This window comes from Juglans microcarpa x Juglans regia, chromosome 4D (assembly GCF_004785595.1).
Source record: "Juglans microcarpa x Juglans regia isolate MS1-56 chromosome 4D, Jm3101_v1.0, whole genome shotgun sequence".
Classification (NCBI taxonomy): domain Eukaryota; kingdom Viridiplantae; phylum Streptophyta; class Magnoliopsida; order Fagales; family Juglandaceae; genus Juglans; species Juglans microcarpa x Juglans regia.
Genome location: NC_054600.1, coordinates 4,677,059 through 4,684,198, shown reverse-complemented (window position 1 = coordinate 4,684,198; position 7,140 = coordinate 4,677,059).

The following is a 7,140-nucleotide window of genomic DNA, read 5'->3' as shown; positions in this document are numbered from 1 at the left end:
ATGATTTTATTTTTACTGGAAGCAATTCAAGCATGTTTGGAGATTTTAAGAAAGCTATGATGAGAGAATTTGAAATGGCCAATATTGGTCTCATGTCTTATTATCTTGGCATTGAGATCAAACAAATAGCGGATAAAATTTTTATCTCTCAAGAAGGTTTTGTAAGGAAAATTCTCAAAAAATCTAAGATGGAAGATTGTCAATCCATGAGCATCCTAGTTGAATGTGGAGTAAAATTGTCCAAGCATGAAGAAGGAGAGAAGGTAGACCCCACAATGTTTAAGAGTCTTGTTGGAAGTTTTAGATACTTGATTTGCACAAGACCGGATATACTTTATGGAATTGGACTTATTAGCCGATATACGGAATCACCAAGCACAATGCATTTCAAAGTGGCTAAGAGGATTCTACGTTATATGAAAGCTGAATATGTGGCTGCGACATCTTGTGTTTGTCATGTAATTTGGCTGAGAAGATTATTGAAATAGCTACTCATGCCACAAGAGGAATTCACAGAGAATTTTTTTTTATAACAAGTCAGCACTTGCATTGGCGAAAAACCCAGTCTTTCGTGATAGAAGCAAACATATTGATACAAGATTTCATTTTCTTCAAGAATGCATTGTTAAGAATGAAGTACAAGTCAGATTTGTAAAGACCCATGATCAAGTTGCAGATATTTTTATGAAGCCTCTCAAGTATGATACTTTTAACAAGTTGTGAATGTTGCTCGGAGTTACCAAGAATAAAGTTTTAAAGGTGGGTGTTGAATAATAAGCTTAACTTAATAAATGTTAGATGAAGAGTTGTCTTTTGGAAGATTTATGAATTAGAGTGAAGGTTCATCTTGAAAGAAGTAATTTATGTATTTGGGGTATTCATGCACTTGGGTGTTCGTGTACTAGGGAAGTTCATATATTAGAGTAAATGTTAATTGAATCTACAAGCCTATAAATCTCAATGTATGTGTTGGTACAAAATAAGACACTTAAGAAGTAGTTCAGTTAGAGAAATTTTAGAAATAGTCTCTCATCTCTTTCCTCTAGAATAGAATATCTATTTTTCTCTTCCAACATACACACTCCACTACACTGCTATCCACTACACTACGCAGCTATGCACTACACTACACTGCCATGCACGACTCTGTACAGCTATGCACTACTTGACAAAGAATAAAAAAAAATAAAAAACATTCTTAACATAACGAAAACGACATGTGGTTATTCAAGGTGACAAACGACATCCAACTTCACTAGGCAGTAATAGCCTGGTCTTTCATTTACTGTGTCTGCTGCCTTGCCACATGTTAATGTTAGTGATACAATTTGATACCTTAAAATCATCCTACTATATATATATATATTACCATCCAATTATCTTCAACTAGGGGTGTAATGATGTAATCAATCAGTTTGGTTAGTTTTGAAAGAGAATTAATTCGGATTACACCGATTCTTTTGATCTACCAAAAGTCCGGATTGGACCACTTGGTTCAGTGCGGTCAATCTTATTGGAGAGTTTCAGTCCAGATCATTTATTTTTTTTTTTTCAAGTTTTTGACAAAAAAGTTACATAAAATGGTAAAAAAATAATAATAATTAAGTGAATGATTTAACCTAATTTGTCTTACTAAGAATACACTTAACTAATTAATTATTTTAATTAACTACACTATATTACTAATGTTAATACACTATCTTAAAAATCTTAACCTTAGAAAATTATATAACTATTTATAACTAGTTAGAAGAGCACTATATAATTACTTGCTTTTAACTTATAATAACTACTTAAAAAAGTTATAAAATATCATATGAAAAATTATTTAAAAATTTATATATTAAATTCGGTCAATCCAATTTGGTCCGAGGTGAAAAAAGTCCACCTTGAGGTTAGACCAAAAACCTAGTTTGCTTATTTTCTTGGACCGAGACCAATCGGTTCCTTTTGTCAGTTTTTTCATGATCGGGACAAAAAATCTTACACCCATACCTCCACCATTAGGTTGTGGTGCTGTTGTACTACTGAGTTAGGTGTTACAAATTGGCATTATATACTAAGCACATAAAGTCAGTTAAAATATGCAATATGTGTGACTGGAAATAAAAATTAAATTTGTGATGAAGAACATTATAATTTCCCAAGCTCAAATTAGTTACACATCAAATTATAATCTGATGTGTAAACACACAACTTATAATTATGAGATTTATTAAAGTTATAAAAAAAGTAAAAACGTAGGTAATCTTTTATATATGTTTGCTAATATAATAGATAGTTTCCACGTCGTCAATAATGTGTTTACTATATCAATATTAGAATTGTAAATAGAAATTTTTTCAAGTATTAAACACTCGGGCAAAGTAACTTGCAGAAATATCTTATATATAATATGTAGTGTAGATGTAAAAATTTGGCTATGACTAGATGACTAAGTTTATAAGTTTGGATATAACTAAGTGAATAAGATGATAGAGTTTATCTTATCTTTGGTTTTGTAATTTTGATTGTTGATGCGGTAAAAATCGTTCAATAGGCGAGAAGGGAAGAAATAGTCATTCCCGGTGGGGCGACTTGGGCCTCGTTCGGTGTTGTTTGGAGCCTCCGGTAGTGTTCCGATACGGCTGTACAATGGAGGTGCGTACGTCTATGGCGATGAATAGAAAACATAAGTGCAGAGAAATAAAGATATGAACACATAGATTTACGTGGTTTGGCATAATGTTTACGTCTACGGGAGTTTGGAGAGGAGAAATCTACTATATCATTTTTGTTTACAGTCTCTCATGATCTCTCATATATCTCTGTACAATGGTGATGTTGAGTGTAAATTTACTGGAGAAAGACATTCGCTGGAGCTCTCTCTGTTCTCTGGTTGAAGGAGAGGTCGAAGAAGAAGAAGGAGAATTGAAAACGAAGAAGAAGCCGACCCAGAGAAGGAGAAAATTTCCCTCTATTTATTTGAATCCCTTTTCCTGCGTGCGCCCCCCTCCCTGTCATCCCATGCGCCATTGTCCCCCATGACCCTTCTGAAACCCTTGGCGTACTGTCCCCCATGACCCTTCTAACCCCCTTGGCATCCTGTCCCCCATGACCCCTCTAACCCTCCTTGGCGTGCTGTCCCCCCTGACTCACCTGACCCCCATGACTCTTCTGACCCCATGTCCCATTGTCTCTAATCTTGGTGGGCTAGGCCTAGTGGTTGGGCCGTATGGGCTTATTTATTTTCTACCCTGACAACATTTATGAAGTTGGTTTTGTCACTAATCCGCTAAAGGGGGAGATTGTAGTTGCAAGACATTCATCAAGTTGGCTTTATCACCAATTCGCCAAAGGGGGAGATTGTAGATGTAAGAGTTTGGTCAGGATTAAGTGACTAAGTTGATAAGTTTGGATATGACTAAATGAATAAGATGATTGAGTTTATTTTATCTTTGATTTTATAATTTGGATGAATGTAAAACACTTTGATTTTATCTAGGGTATTTTGATTTTATCTTGAAGTTGTTAGATAATGTTGTAGATAAGTCAAGAGTGTATATATCTGAATTATAAGGAGTCTAGAATTATCCTATGAAAAATTTGAATGGAAACTACATATGCTGAGAAGACTTAGCGCCAATTGTCAAGAACAAAGTTTTTCGCAGCAGAGTCCTTCTGTTAGCAGAGTCCTTCTATTAGAAGAGTGCTACTGCAGATCAAATTTCTACCAGACTCATTTCGTCAGCAGAGTCAACCTACTGCAGATCAAATTCTTATCAGATTGTTTATTTAAGGAATCATACTAGGTAGGATTTGTAGACCTTTCGGCCTTGGAGATTTTGGAGAGTCTTTTTGAGTGCTTATGTGTGAAAAAATTCTCTTCTCTAGTTACTTTTTCTCTCATTGAGTGCGTGCTTACTCCATGTTGGAGTTTGATTGATCAAGTTTAGACATTGGAATTCCAGGAGAGAAGTCAATAGTTTGAAGATTGCCAGAGGTTCTGGCTGCTACTGCGGTAGAAGCAAACGGATCATTTGTCAGATCAAGTAAGAGACTCAATTAGCAAAAGTTTTGTAATTGAGAATTACTTATAACTGATTTTCAAATAATAAAATTGACTTTTCTAAGTTTGGTTGCCCCGTATGATTTTACCTTTAAAGAATTCTTTAAAGGGTTTCCTTCATAACCAAATTTGGTGTAGCGCACTTTATTTTCTTTATGTATTTGATGGATTATCAAATTATTTTATTATTGATCACTAACCAATTTTTGATTGAATTGGTAGAACGTAGTAATACAATATAGGGATATTTGAGTAATTTTATTTAGGTAAGTGCAAATCTGAATTTCTTGTCATAGATCTGAACGATCCATCAATTCTATATCATGTTTTGCATTAATCTTGCCATGGATATGCATATCCATGATAATTAAGGTCTTCGAAACATGAATCACGATGATTTTTTTGTTTTTTAGTTTTTTGTGGTCTTTCGATCTTGCATGCTATATATATATGAACAGAAACACACGTATTGCTCGTGATATACACGAGTACTATATGGAGTATCCATGACAATATCTTTGAAACATGAAAGTTGCCGTTTTTTATTTTGATTTTTTGTAGCTACGAACGAAACAGATGGCTTAGTCGTGGTACGCATGCATCATTGAGGATTATGGAGTAGATATCTATAACGATAATTCATAATATGTTTCTCTGTTTTTAGCTGAAGAATTTCCCAGTTTTCATGTATATAGTAAGTCATTATACGTACGGGGACACCAACAGAAAACAAAACAAAAAATGAAACCAAAGTTAACGTATGATCCAAACACATTGAAAAACAAGACAATTAATTAACAAGACTAGTAATTAATGCTATACTCATGAAATCAGGAGAAAAAAAAAAAAGAAAAAGAATCAGCACCCAAATATGCCCAAATTTGAGGCTAGATCCGATTCATGGAGGCTTGATTAATTTACACGTGCCTGCCAACTACATATGCGTGCATGTCAAAGATCGAGGCTAGATCCGATTCAACAAACACGAATTTTGAACAATAAGTAATATCACTTGATCATCTATTGATTCATGAAAAATTATTTTGATGGCTACGACATATAATATTACATAATTATATAAAGTCCCACCTGATTAGGATCATCAGAAACAAATTAAGCAAAAATTGAAAATGACAAACATAAGTACTGACCATATTAATTAACGTTTTAATGGTGATTACTTCTGTAACACATGACTAGTTTACCATGATGACCAGATTTGATTATGCAGGTATATATGGCTAAGCCGGGAATATATTATCGATTATATATATATATATATATAAATATATATATATATATATATATAATATGGGCTCATCATGAACTAGTTATATTGTTAGAGATGATCGTCATAAAGAAAATAATCTCATTAACCAATATTAATATCATTTACTAATTATATTTCATTTCTCTTAATTAACACAATTATGGCAAAAAAGATGTGAATCACATATATATTCTGCACCTTATAATAAACTTTCGTTCTAATTTCTTGGAAAAAGAAACAGTACTGCTGGAAAAACGTAAAAATTAAGAAAGCTGCAATACATATGCATAAATCATGATACCCATGATTAATATTCCTGCATGCAATTTTCAACCATGCATGCACGTTTATCATGTGACTTCAGTACCCATCTGTTACCCCAGTTGAACTTATAATACTGTACTTCTCGAAGCAGGATCCGGCCTACTAATTAAGACTTCTTCCAGTACAACTGCTGGTATATATGTAAACAAGATTAATAATGGATATTATCAATAGTACATATATAATACAATGTGTAGCAGCTTTCTGATTTTGGGATAAATCCAAGACTTTGGTACTTTTCATATTGCCTAGCTAGCTAGCTAGCCAGCCTTTTGATCTTCCTCTTTTTCTTGGTGGAATACCACTGATAATTAAAAACTTTAACAATCAATATATAAAATATGATCATGATCTTTGAATATTGATGATGATGATGATTGCATATATATACGTATGTTAATTAATGTATATTGACAAGGGCTAGCTAGTCGTGATCATGCATGTACATTTTTTTATATATATAAACCTAAAATTGTTAACTTTTCCACATCTTGAAAATGTTTATTAACTAAAGTTGACACAATATATATATATATAGCGTCTTAATTTAATGAGACATCAAGATCGTGACAGGTAATTAATTAGATCCTCACGATCATCTTTTAATCATTTGCTTCTGAAAATTGCATATTGTTGTAAAGACAAACACTGGGAAAAAAAACAATGAACAAACAAAGAGAGATATTGCATTAATTTTCATGTCTTATTTTTTTTTTAAATAATGTTCTTAATTAACTCGGACAAATTACGATCTTATATATATATATATATATATATATATATATATATATATAATATTTTGGCAAGCGTCGATTGTATCGATCCACATGACTCACGGATTTTGCTTATTTAAAATACTGGATATTATGTGCAAATATAGATTCATGTCCCTCTTAAAATATCACAGAGACTAGTTAATTAATTCGTCAAATATATTATTAAAAACATAATTAGTAAATATATATATATATATTTATTTATATATATATTAGATACCGATTCAACTAAATACGTACAAAAATCTTTTTGATTTGATGTTCCATCTCTACTAATCGATCTTTTGTCCTTGTTTATTGGGGCGAAGGGGGAACAAGTTATGCCATTATATATACTTTACTCATCTTTTATATATATACACCATTTTTGCTGTTGATCTATCTCTATAAATGACATTTCCCTGTCTGAAACGGGCATGCATGCATCACGTGGGAGTGACGTGATTTATTATGATCACAAGGAATAATTAGGTGTAGCTAAATGGCAGCAATTAACCGGCTTGAAACCTAGCTGCAGCGTGTCGAACCACGTTTGACCTTCCTCGTACCTGTGAGAGGAGCCATCTTTTGACCACCCGCAACGTACGTACGTACGCGCTAGCTGCATCTTGCAGACACGTTGTTGATGAGTTGTATGCATGCAAGCTCCTAGCTTCTTTCTTATTGATGGATTCTCTTTTTTCTACAATTACTTCTAGAGTTAACTCTGATCTCGTGCAGAT